A 13,974-nucleotide genomic window follows, 5' to 3' on the forward strand; every position below is an offset into this window, starting at 1 on the left:
CTGAGCTAAATCCCCGGCCTAAAATGACAATATTTTGATTAAAAAACCAAAAAATCCTCTAGTAAATTTTATTTTCTATTATCTTTTACTTTGCTCCATATTGATATTTGGGTTTCTCATATAAGAGAAACCATGCAATATTTAAGCTTGTGTCTCTTATTTATTTCACTTAACATTATGCTCTCAAGGTGTACCCATTTTCCCACAAATGACTTAAGTTTATCCTTCTTTGGGGCAGTATTCCATTGTGTGTAAATACCACATTTTCTTTATCCATTCATCTGTTGATGGGTATGTAGGCTGCATCCAGACTTAGTTATTGTGCTGCTATGAACATGGGTCTACATGTATCACTGTAATATAATGTCTTCAACTCTTTTGGAAGATAGCTAGAAGGGAAATAGCTGCATCAAATGGAATTTCTAGTTTGAGTTTTTGAGGAATCTTCATACTGATTGTTCTACTTTAAATCCCCACCAGCAATGTAGAAGAGATCTTTTATTTCCCTTGATGTCTCGCCAGCATTTATTATTATTTGATTTCTTGATGATAGCTATTCTTTCTGGAGTAAGATGGAATCTCAGTGTTTTCATTTTCATTTTTCTAATGGCCAGCAAGACTGAACATTTTTTCATGTGTTTGCTGGCCATTGTACTTCTTTCTGAGAAGTGTCTATTTCAGTTGCCCATTTTTTTGTTTGGGTCTTTTGTTTTGGGGGTCTAATTTATTGAGTTCTTTATATATTGTAGATATTAGTCCTTTGTCCAAAGAATAGCTGGAAAAATTTTTTTCCCAATTTGTAGGTTGTCTTTTCACTCTGTTGGTTGTTTGCTTTGCTATGCAGAAACTTTTTAATTTCATATGATCCCATTTGTTGATTCTTTGTATTATTTATCGTGACATTGGGGTTCCGTTCAGAAAGCCCTTGCCTCTGCCTATATTTAAGAGTTTCACCTCTTTTATCTTCCAGCAGGTTGTTTTTCCATTTTAATATTTAGATCTTTCATCCATTTTTATTTTTGTTTAGTACAGTGATAGATACAGGTCTAGGTTCAGTTTATTGCATGTGGATAGCCAGTTTTCCCAGGAGCATTTGTAAAGTGGCTATCTTTCCTCTAGCAAAAGTTCTTCAATTTCTTTTCCAAATATTGGATTATTCAGGGTCCAGCTTTGGTAGTTCGTATGGATCTAGGAATCTATCCATTTCTTCTGCATTTTCCATTTTATTGGAGTGCAGTTTCTTTTTTTTCTTTCTTTTTTTTGGAGTGCAGTTTCTTAAAGTAGTTACCAATGATCTGAATTTCAATGGAGTACATTGTAATTTCACCTTTTTCATTTTTTTAAATTCATTAAGTTTATTGGTACATTTTTATGTATACAATACGTTGACACTCATCATTGGGAATTTGTACCTGTACGTGATATATCTTGGTTCTTATTTTTTTCCCCATTCCCTTGCCCTCCCTTCAACCCCTATGCCCCTCCTTATTTACAAAGACTTTGTTTTTGTTTTTTCTTTTTCTTTTTTTGAATTAATTTTATTGGTACATTTTAGGTATACAATATAATGACATTCAGCATTGGAAATTTGCACCTTTACATAGTCTCTCTTGGTTCTTATTTTTTCCCCTTCCCCTGCCCTCCCTTTAACCCTCCATCCCTCCTTATTTACAAAGACTTTGTTTCCATTTTTTCATTTTCTCATATTAATTCCATTCCCTTCTTTCCTTTCCCCTACCCCTCCCACTTCCCCTTCCCCTTTGACCCTTTTCTTCCTATTTCACATTATCTATTATACCTTTTAGTCCTTATTTACACTTTCAGTTTCTCACACCAGAGAAACTATTCAGTATTTACACATGTGTGTCCTATTTATTTCACTTAAGAGTATCACCTCAATGTGCATCCATTTAGCTATAAATGTCTCTAATTTCTCATTTTTTATGGCTGAGTAGTACTCCATTTATTAAAAAGAACACCCACATTTTCTTTATCCAGTCTCCAGTTGATGGGCAATTGGGCTGCTTCCAAGTTTTAGCTATTACAAACTGTGCTGCTATGAACATGGATGCACATATATCATTGTGGTATGATTCTTTTAATTCTTTGGGGAAGATACCCAGCAGTGGAATAGCGGGGTCAAATGGGACTTCCAGTCCTAGTTGTTTGAGGTATCTCCATACTGATTTCTACAGTGGTTGCACCAGTCTACACTCCCACCAGTAGTGGAGCAGGGTTCCTCTTTCCCCACAGCCCTGCTAGCATTTGTTATTGGTTGATTTCATGATAGCAGCCATTCTTTCTGGAGTGAGGTGGAATCTCAGGGTTGTTTTCATTTGCATCTCTCGAATGACCAGTGATGTTGAATATTTTTTCATGTATTTATTTGCTATTTCTACTTCTTTGTCTGAGAACTGTCTGTTCATTTCAGATGCCCATTTATGGTTTGGGTCTTTAAATTTGGGAGGTCTGATTTTTTTAAGTTCTTTATAGATTCGAGATAGTAGACCTTTGTCTGAGGAAAAGCAGGTGAAGATTTTTTCCCACATTGTGGGTTGTCTCTTCACACTGCTGGTGGTTTCTCATGCTGTGCAGAAGCTTTTTAATAAGAAGAGATCCCACTTGTTGATTGTTTGTGCTAGTTCATGGGCAACTGAGGTTCCCTTCATAAAATCTTTTCCTACACCAATGTCTTCAAGAGTTCTACCTAACCTCTCTTGCAGCCGATTCAGTGTTTCTGTTTTTATATTTAGATCTTTAATCCACTTTTATTTTAGCTTAGTTCATGGTGAGAGATATGGGTCTAGTTTTAATCTTTGGCAAGTTGAAACCCAATTTTTCCAGCACCATTTATTAAAGAGGCTATCTTTCCTCCAGTGAGGGTGTTTGGCTCCTTTGTCAAAGATGAGGTGGCTGAGTGTGTCTGGCATTGTTTCTGCATCTTCTAATCTGTTCCACTGGTCCTCAGGTCTGTTTCTTTGCCAGTACCATGCTGTCTTTATCACAGTAGCTTTGTAGTATAGTTTCAAGTTGGGGGTTGTGATACCCCCTGCCATGTCTCTGTTGCCTAGAATTGCTTTTGCTATTCTAGGTCTCTTCTTGTTCCAAATGAATTTTTGGATTGTTTTCTCAAGGTCCGTGAATCTGCTGCTGGGATTTCAATTGGGATTGCATTGAATCTATGTAGCAGTTTTGGAAGTATGGCCATTTTCACTATGTTAATCCTTCCTACCCAGGAGCAAGGGATGTCTTTCCATTTTCTGATATTATCTTCAATTTCTCTTTTCAAAGTGCTATAGTTTTCAGAGAAGAGGTCTTTGATTTCTTTTGTTAGGTTGATTCCTAGGTATTTCAGTTTTTTTGATGCTATTGTGAAAGAAATTGTTTGCCCTATTTCTCAGTGAGTCTGTTGTTCATGTAGAGGAAAGCTATTGATTTTTGTGTGTTGACCTTGTATCCAGCCACTTCACTGAATTTGGCTATTAAGTCTAGAAAGCTTTTGGTGGAGTTCTTGGGGTCTTCTATATAGAGTATCATGTCATCTGCAAATAATGACAATTTGACTTCTGTATTTCCTATTTTTATTCCTTTTATTTCTTTCTCTTGTCTACTTGCCGTGGCTAATGTTTCTAAAACTATACAGAACAGGAGTGGTGATAGTGCACATCATTGTCTTGTTCCTAATTTTAGTGTGAGGGGTTTCAGTTTTTGACCATTTAGTATGATATTGGCTGTTGGTTTTTCATAGATGGCTTTTATCAGATTGAGGTAGAGACCTTCTATTCCAATTTTGTGCAGGGTTTTCATCATAAATGTGTGTTGGATTTTTTCAAATGCTTTTTCTGCATCTATTGAGATGATCATATGGTTTTTGTCCTTGGCGCTATTGATATAGTGTATTACATCAATTGATTTACCTATGTTGAAACATCCCTGCATCCCTGGGATGAATCCCACTTGGTCAGGGTGTATGATCTTCTGCATTGTATTTGCCAGTATCTTATTAAGGATTTGCATCTATGTTCATTAGTGAGATTGGCCTATAGTTCTCCTTTTCGATTGGGTCTTTCTCTGCTTTGGGGATCAAGGTGATGCTTGCTTCCAGGAATGAATTCAGGAGTATTGCTTCCCTTTCAATTTCATTGAAGAGTTTAAACAGTAGTGGCAGTAGTTCCTCTCTAAAAGTCTTGTAGAATTCAGTGGTGAGGCTATCAGGACCTGGGCTTTTCTTAGTTGGTAAGTTTTTAATTACATTTTTAATTTTTTGATTGATATTGGGTTGTTTAGGATTTTTAGGTCTTCTTTGTTCAACTTTGGTAATTCATACATGTCTAGAAATCTGTCCACTTCTGTGTTTTCCATCTTATTGGTGTATAGATTCTCATAGTAAGTATTGATGATCCTCTGGATTTCTGCTGGGTCCATTGTAATTTCATTGTTTTCATTCCTAATTGCTTGGATTTGGGCCTTTTCTTACCATTTTCTGATAAGGTTGGTTATGGGTTTGTCAAATTTGTTGATTCTTTCAAAGAACCAACTCTTGGCTTCATTGATTTTTTTGTATCATTCTCTTAGTCTCCATTAGGTTGATTTGTAGTCTGATCTTTAGAATTTCCTCCCTTGTATGAGCTTTGGGTTTGTCCTGCTCTTGTCTTTCTAGAAGCTTGAGATTCAGCATCAGGTTGTTTAATTGGGCTTGCTCTGTTTTCCTAATATGAGTGTTCACTGCTATGAATTTCCCTTGTAAGACTACTTTCATTGTGCCCCATAGATTCTGATATGTTGTATTGCCATTGTCATTTATTTGAAGGAACTCTCTGATTTCTTCTTTATATTCTTCTGTGACCCATTGGTTGTTCAGAAGTGTGTTGTTCAATTTCCATGTGTTTATGAAGCTCTTTCAGTTTCTTTTGCTGTTGATCTCCAATTTCATTGCACTATGGTCTGATAATATACACGGGATACCTTCAGTTCCTTTGCACTTACCTAAATATGTTCTATGAGCGAGTATGTGGTCTATTTTGAAGAACGACTGTGTGCAGCTAAAAAAATGTGTATTCTGATTTTGTGGGGTGGAACACTCTGTAAACATCTGTTAAGTTCATTTGTTCAAGAGTTTGATTGAGTTCTAGAATTTCGTTGCTTGTTTTTTGTCTAGTTGATCTATCTATTTGTGACAGTGGGGTATTGAGGTCCCCCCTACTATTGTATTAGTACTTATTTAATTTTTCATTTCTGAAAATATTTGTCTTATATAGTTGGGCTCACTAGTGCTTGGTGCATAGATATTTATGATTGTCACTTCTTCCTGTTGGATTGTTCCCTTTACAAGAATGTAGTGTCCTTCTTTGTCTCTCTTAATCAGTGTTGGTTAGAAATCTACTTGCTTTGCAAAGAGGATAGCTACTCCTGCTTTTTTTTGGGTTCCTGTTGCATGGAGTATGTTTTCCGCCCTTTAACTTTCAGTTTATGAGTTTCTTTTTGAATTAAGTGTATTTCTTTTACACACCATATTGTTGGATCTTGCTTCTTGACCCATTCTGCCAGTCTATTTCTTTTGGTTGGTGAGTTGAGACCATTAACACTGATGGTTATAACTGATATGTATTGAGTTATCATTGTCATGACTTTTTCTTTTTGTTGAATTCTCCTCCTTTGCATTTAATTTCTTGTTGTGCTTAGTGGATTCATTCTGCTGGGATTCCTGGGGTTGTGATCCTCATTGTCTTTTCCTGGGATTTTGTCTAAAATGTTTCGGAGTGCTGGTTTGGTATTCATGAAGTTCCTAAGGTGCTCTTTGTCATGAAAGTATCTCATTTCACCATCAATTTTGAAAGATAGTTTTGCAGGGTTGTGCAATCTGGGTTGGAGTTTGTTCTCCTTTAGTGCTTTAAATAAATCACTCTAAGCTCTTCTTGCCTTGAGGGTTTGCATTGAGAAGTCTGCTGTGATCCTGATAGGCTTTCCTTTGTATGTGATTTGTTTCTTTTCTCTAACTGCTTGTAGAATTTTGTTCTTCTGTTGGGTTTCTGGAATCTTAACAATTATAGGCCTTTGTGTAGATTTATTTTAATCAAGGCTATTTGGAGTCCTATATGCCTCACTTATCTGTACGTCAAGTTGTTTTCCCCAGCTTGGGAAGTGTTCTGCCATCACTTCTGTGAACTGATTTTTTATGTCATCTGCACACTCCCCTGTTTCTTCATTGACTCCTCTCAATCTTATGTTATTCTTCTTTCCTTCATCTAGCAGCTGGTGGATTGATTTCTTGTGGTCCCTTGGGATTTTAAAGAAATGTTTCTTTTCCTGGTCACTAATTGCAATTTTATCTTCTATATCAGAAATTCTGTCCTCACCTTGGCTCATTCTGCTGTGTAAACTTTCCATAGAGGTTTTAATCTCCTGGAAATCTGTTTGCATCTGTTTTATGGATTCCATTTGTTTGTTATGTTCATATTCTATCATGTTCCCCAGCTCCTCTATTGTTTTTATCTGTGTCCTTTGTAGATTTATTAATTATGTCTTGCACTATGGGCACAATCTCTGCTGTTATGTGAGAAATTATTTCTGATTTCATTTTTTCCAGATCCTCTTTTGATCCCAGGTCAGGGAGTCCAGGTGGTTGATTATCACTCATTTCCCTTTGAGGTTGCTTTAGGTGATCTGGAAGTCTGGTTTTGAGACTTGTTTACATGTCTTCCCATTTCACTGGGGTGGGGGGGTGGGGGTGCTGCTGGCACCTGCATTGCTCACCTCCTTGGTGCTGGTGGGGAGGTTCTGCTCCTCTCTCCTGGGGGCAGTGGTACGGTGGCCCAGAAGGCTCACCTCGGTGCTGGGAGTTGCTCTGCTCCTCAGTGCTGGGGGTTGTGGTACGGCGGCCCAGAAGGCTCTTCCTGGGCACTGGGGGTGGATCTGCCCCTCCACTGTCATCTTTTTAAATAAGTCAGGTGTGTGGCTTTTGCTTTCTTCCCCTTCAATACCCTCAGGATCACTTTTAGGGTGTTGGGGTTTTGGGTGGCAATTTATTTGTCTTGCCTTCTCATGTTTCTATTTTTTGTTGTTGTTTATTTCCATGTTACGTGTTCAGGTTTCTTGGCACTTATGGTGGAATGACTTTGTTGCTATTGTAGTATGGAGATCTTTTTAGTTAGTCTGCTCTTCAGTTTTGTGGTCTGGGCTATGTAAAATCCTTTGCTTCTGCTCAAGATCCAACCAACTCTGTTAATTTAGGAGGAGCAGATGCTGTGCAATTGGCTCAAAACCTAGTTCTCTGAGAATGGACAACAGTATTGTTAGTGTCACAAAGGTAATCTGGGTGTTGGCATATAGAGAAAACCTTTTAGTAGCTGTAATTATGTGACTCTGGAAATAGTAATCAGTAACAGTAATGTTGTCCAAGACAAATTGGATATTGACATACTGTAAGAATCAATGTACTGCTCTTAACCATAAAAAAAAGAAATCCACAATTATAGTATAAACACAAAAGCAACTCAGATATTGACATACAGCAAATATGTACTAAATGCAACAACTATACATTTATTAATGATAGAAAATGATTCAACAGTAATAACATAGAGTTAACTATCTAAAGATTAATAAAACTTAGTGGCTATACTTGAAATATAAAGGTTTTGGAATGGGAGAATGTAAGAGGGAAACTTTGAAAAGGTAAACAGTGGAAGATAAGATACAGGAGAAAGAAGTGAGACAAGGGATCTTATTGAGGAGTAGAAAGATATTTATAGGATGAGATAAAGGTAACATAAAAAGGGAGAAATAGAAGAAAAAAGGAAAGAAGAAAAAGAAAGACCATGGAGAAGAAAAACAAGAAAAATTAAAAAACTTGGACCCATGGGCCTAGTGGAACACTTGGACCCATGTTCTGTTCCCTGAACAACTCTACAACTGTAGAATTCATGCCTTGGCTCAGTCACCACCAACTTGGAGCTGGCTCTGTATTGTTTCCTGTCTGCACGGGACAGCACAAGTGCCAGCCAAACACTGGACTTGATTTTGGATTGATCAAGCAAAAGCCTTGAATAGGATTTCATCATGGCTGACTAGAGGAGTAGGTCACATCATAGAAGCTGAGGAAAGATCTACTGAGAAAGAATGGTCTGGAAGACCCAACATGGCTGAGTAGAGGAGGAACCATGTCAGAGAGACTCAGAGAACATGAACAAGAAACACAGAGAGGAAGAAAATCTATCATAAAAATAAAGAGACATAAGAGATGGATTAACCAAGCACAATGTAGTGACCATGTCTGAATTCTGCTTTGAAGATTCCAACCCAAAGTATAGTATTGAGAGACAATGGTAGAACATTCACAAGGGAAAGAGAAGAACCACATGGGGACTGAGTCTCTGCAGCAGTTGGGACCTACAAGGAAAATGCCAAATACTGCTCCCAGAGTGGCCTTTCACAGTAAACAGTTGGTGAGTGACCTTGGTCCAGTGCCTGCCACCATTATGGAAGAAGAGCTGGCGGGGACACAATTGTGGGGAAGGGCTCAGTATTCGATCCTAGGTCCCAGAGCAGCCCTTTGGCTCCAAGCCACAATCGACACTGTCAAGTTCCCAGAGTAGATGAGGGAAGGACAGCCACAGGAAACAACTGGAGATTAGAGAGCAGAGTGGAGGGAGTCCTGCTGAAGGGCTGGAGCTGGTGAACATGGACCTGGTTCATGCAGTTGGAGGCCAGGTTCATCCTGAGTTATACAGAATTGGAAGTTCATATTGGCACCCTGTTCCCACTGTATGCAAATATCTGTGTCCAGCACTGTTCTAGGGGCAGACTGCCACCTTAGACTTCTAGCGTGAGCAGAGTCACATCTTGGCTTGAACTCTGCTCCTTATTCCTAGGCTGTGGAAAAGAGGCACATGTCCAAAACAATAGAAAACTTTCTTTTTGTTTTTTAATGTTTTGTTTGGTCATTTCCTCTGTTTATTTCCCCAGCACTTTTATTCCATTATTTGCCGCCCTTTTTTTCTTTTAAGATTGTATGTGAGTGTGTATGTGTGTTTCTCTTCCTCTTGCCCTTTTCTTCCAATATAGTTATAGAGGTTAAGGGACTTCTCCCTTTTCCCTTTTTATTTCTTCTACTTTTATCCATATCTTTTCATTTTACCTTTTTCTCCTGTTTCTTATCCTTCCTCTATTTTTCTTTTCTTTCTTCTCTTTTTTCTTTCTTCTCTTCCCTCATTCATTTCTTCCTTTAACTTTTTCTCTCATGCTTATATTAGCCATTGAATCCTTTCTCATCCCCAATTCCCACAGCCAATTTTTATGCCCAGTTTTACCTGTTAGCTTATCTAAGTATATAACATACCACTATTAGGATCCTCTGCCTCTCTCCTGTTTCCTCCTTCCCATACTACATGGCAAAAGATTTTTTTTTAACATGGTTTTTCCTTTTCTTCTTCCCCCTCTGGGATTACTCAGTCCTCAATCATGTGTGCTTTAGAGAATTGATTCTATAAAATTACTGTTGAATGATTTTTTTAACCTTAAGAGGAGACATTGCTATTGCACTTAGTGCATATTAGCTCTGGGCCAATACTTGGGCTGTTCTGATGCTTACACTATAACTGTGGATTTATTCTCTAGGCTAAAGGGAGATCCAAAATTGGATCTCACGATATGTTCTTAACTTGCACAGGTAGATACCACTGTAACTGGTTAGCTTGTTACTACTGTAGCTGATTTGATTACATAGGAATACTCTTGATTCAGTGGCCAATTTTGTGCCAGTGAATCAGTCTGCTGATTCCACCATCACTCCCAAGGAGAAGGACAGCAAGAGTTACTAATTCAATAACTCAAACTGGATCAGATTCTGCAAGAATCCCTGCAACCTGATGGAAAGAAGCCCTGAGTGTGAGTTAGTTTCGGTACTGCAGTGGAAGATTCATAGGAGTTGTTGGGGTGTGATCACTCAGACTCTCTGGCAAAGAAGCTACATGTGAATCTCATACACACTGTCTCATTGGAATATTTAATCTGTGTTTCCATTGGATACCTTATAGGTTAGTTTTTCATTTCTTGATTTATTTAGTAGTATGGGGTTATGATTTTTATTTGTGTGTGTGTTTATTAGATTTTTACTTTTGTGTATTTTTTCTTCTATTGACTCTGGTTTAATAGGTATCTAGGTTCTCTTCCTCATCCCAGCTCCCTAACTAACTTCGTCATCTCAACCCCCCCAAACAGTACTGTTACCATATTTCTTTATTCTTTTTCCAAATACATAAATTCCTCCTCCCAAGTTTTTAATTTGTCACACTTAGCTCCCCAACAATCATTCCTTCCATCTCTAGTATTAACCTTCAGTCTTTCCCTTAGCTCACCAAGGCATATCCTTATTAAATTACCAGATATCTAGCAAAAAACCCAAAATTTAAAAGTAGCCAGAGAAAAACAAAAATCACATATAAAGGCAAACCAATTAGAATCACAGCAGACGTCTCACCACAAACCCTGAAGGCAAAGAGAAGTATTGGAGTGAAGTACTGCAAACCCTAAGTGCAAATAACTTCCAACCCAGAGTAACTAATCCAGCAAAACTATCCTTCAAAATAGATGGAGAAATAAGGTATTTCCATTAAGAAAGACCAGCTAAAAAATATATGACTCCTAAAACTGCTCTTGAGAAAATACTTAAGAATATTCTTGACAGAAATCACAAAATGGACACAGCTAAAAACACAGAGGAAATTAGTAAGATCAATGGATAAACAGCAAAAATAAATATCAGGAAATGAAAAAAGATTCACTAACAGATAAAGAAGGCAATGATAGTAAATAACCAACCCATCTCAGCAATATCTCTCAACATTAATGGCCTTGACTCTCCAATTAAGACATAGATTGGCAGACTAGATTAAAAAAAAAAAACAGAAGCCAACAGTCTGATGCATTCAAGAAACTCATCTAATCCAAAATGATATTCATAGATTAAAAATTCAAGGATGGGAAACAACATTTCATGCACCAGGACCTCCAAAATCAGCCGGGGTAGCAATTCTAATATTAGACACAGTAAAATTCAAGGTAAAACTGATTAGAAGAGACAGAGAAGTCACTACAAACTACTTAATGGAACAGTCTAAAAAGAAGAGATAACATTGATAAACATATATGTGCCAAATACTGGAGCTGGTATATATTCATAAAACTACTACAATTAAAAGATCAACTAAACATTAACACAGTCATAGTAGGGGAATTTTAATGCCACACTTTTGCAAAGAGATAGATCAACTAAACAAACAAACAAAAATCAATAAAGAAATATCAGAGCTGAATCACACCCTTGAACATATGGACTTAATAGATATATACAGAGTATTTTACCCCTCTACAATAGAGTATACATTCTTTTCAGAAGCACAAGTTACTTTTTCCAAAACAGATCATAGACTAATCTACAAAACCAGCTTAAATAAATATAAAAGAATTGAATATCTCCCATGGATAGTATCGACCACTTTGAAATGAATACAGAAATCAATGACAAAAGAAATTTTGGAAAAAGAAAAACCTCCTGGAAAATGAACAACATTTTTCTAAACCAATGGGTCACAGAAGAAATTTTAAAATATCTGGAAATAATAACAATGACTGTACAGCTCAACAAAACCTCTAGGACACTATGTAAGCAGTTCTAAGAGGAAAATTCATCACAATCAATGCTTACATGAGGAAAACAGAGCAAGCCCAAATAAATAACCTATGAGAAATCTTTAGGTACTTGAGAAACTGTAACAAAACACCCCTAAACTGAAATCAAGGGAAATTATAAAGACAAGAGCAGAAATCATGTAATTGAAACTGAAATAACTGTTAAAAATCAACAAATTGAGTTGGTTCTTCAAAAGATTAAATAAAACAGGTAAGTCCTTAGCTAGACTCACCAAGAGAAAGAGAGGAAGTGCAATTAGAAATCAAAAAGGTGAAATTACAAGAGACACTGTCAAAATCCAGAAGACAGTAACTATTTTAAAAAATTGTATTCCAACAAATTAGCAAATTTTGAATGGACAGATTCCTTGACACACACGAACTTCTAAAACTAACTGAAGAAGACATAAATATGTTTAACAACCCAACAAAAAGCAATGAAATTGATACAATAATAAAGAATCTACCAACTAAAAAAAGCCTATGACCTGATGGATTCACTGCTGAATTCTATAAAATCTTTAAGGATGTCATATCATCAATACTCCTCAAGCTCTTCAAAGAAATTGAAAGGGATAGAGTACTTCCAAATTCATTCATGGAAGCCAGTATCACCCTGATCCTCAAACTGGATGAAGACCCAACTAAAGAGAAATATAGGCCAATCTTCTTAATGAACATAGATGCAAAAATACTTAACAAGATATTAGCAAATAGAATGTAGCACATTATCTAAAAAATGATACATCATTACAAGTAGGTTCATCCCAGAGATGCAAGAATGACTCAACATATGTAAGTCAGTAAATGTAATACATCACATAGACAGGAGCAAGGTTAAAAAACAATATAATCGGGCCAGGGTTTTAGCTCGGTGGTTCCACCACCTGCCTTGCAAGCGCAAGGTCCTGAGTTCGATCCCCAGTATCAACAAACAAACAAACAAACAAAAACAAAACAAACAAACAAAAAACAATATGATCATATCAATAGATTCAGAAAAGGCTTTTGACAAAATTCAGCCTCCTTAATAATAAAAACCCTGAAGAAATTAGGTATAGAAGGACCATATCTGAATTTGATAAAGGGTATTTATGACAAACTATTAGCTAGCATCATACTAAATGGGGAAAACCCAAAAGCATTGGCCTCTAAAATCAGGAACAAGACAAGGATGTCCATTATCACCTCTTCTATTCAACATAGTACTTGAAACATTAGTCAGAGCAATTAGGCAAGAGGAAGAAATAAAGGGGCTATATAGAGGAAAGGAAGAACTCATTATTTGCAGATAACATGATACTCTACATAGAAGACCCAAAGAACTCTACCAAAAACCTCTTGGAATTAATAATCAACTTTAGCAGTGTAACAGGATACAAGATCAACACACAAAAATCATTAGCATTTGTGTACACCAACAATGAATGGGATGAGAAGGAAATTGTGAAAATAATACAGTAACTTCAAGAAAAATGAAACCTAACCAAGGAAGTTACAAAGAAAAACTACAGTACTCTGAAGAAGGAGATTGAAGAGGACATCAGAAAATGGAAAGATATGTCCTGCTCCTGGATAGACAAAACCAATATTGTCAAAATGGACATACTTCCAAAAATGTTGTACAGATTCAATGCTGTCCCAGTCAAAATAACAACAGCATACTTTACAGAGCTAGAGAAAACAATACTAAAATTCATATGGAGCCAGAAGAGAACCCAGAATAGCAAAAGTAATTTTGGGCAATAAGAGCAAAGCTAGACGCATAGCAGTACCTGACTTCAAGCTCTACCAGAAAGCAATAGTGATAAAAATGGCATGGTACTGGAACAAAAACATATATGTGAACAGAATTGTGGATACAGAAACCTCCCCAGATATATTCAATATTGATCTTTGACAATGGGGCCAAAAGCATATATTGGAGGAAGGACAGCCTGTTCAACAAGCGGTGGTGGAAAAGCTGGTTTCTATTTGCAGAAGATTGGAACTGGATCCTTATCTCTCACCATTTACTAAAGTAAAATCAAAATGGATCAAAGATCTAAACTTTAAAACAGATACATTAAACCTACTGGAAGATAAAATCCCAGTAGTGATGGGATAAAAGGGGCAGAAAGATGCTGTTAAAGTCCCTTATGTTGCTTTGCTACCATTTGTCTGCCTTGAACAGTTGCCCCTCTGCCACCTTGCCCTGGAGCCTGCCAATTATGGACTGAAACCTCTATGAATTGTGAGCTAAATAAACTTTTCTTCCCTTTAACTTTGGGTGTTGAGTATTTTGTC

General features: G+C 36.9%; 1 protein-coding gene across 3 annotated transcripts in view; it reads left to right on the forward strand.

Annotated features, from left to right (window-relative positions):
• Positions 1-13,974, forward strand: part of Nup58 (nucleoporin 58) — a 69,762-nt gene that overhangs the window by 49,703 nt on the left and 6,085 nt on the right. The gene's annotated exons all lie outside the window — the stretch shown is intronic.

Source organism: Heterocephalus glaber, unplaced genomic scaffold (genome assembly GCF_053883595.1).
Source record: "Heterocephalus glaber isolate CG9 unplaced genomic scaffold, H.glaber_assembly_v1.0 deba00001719, whole genome shotgun sequence".
In the NCBI taxonomy this organism is placed as follows: domain Eukaryota; kingdom Metazoa; phylum Chordata; class Mammalia; order Rodentia; family Bathyergidae; genus Heterocephalus; species Heterocephalus glaber.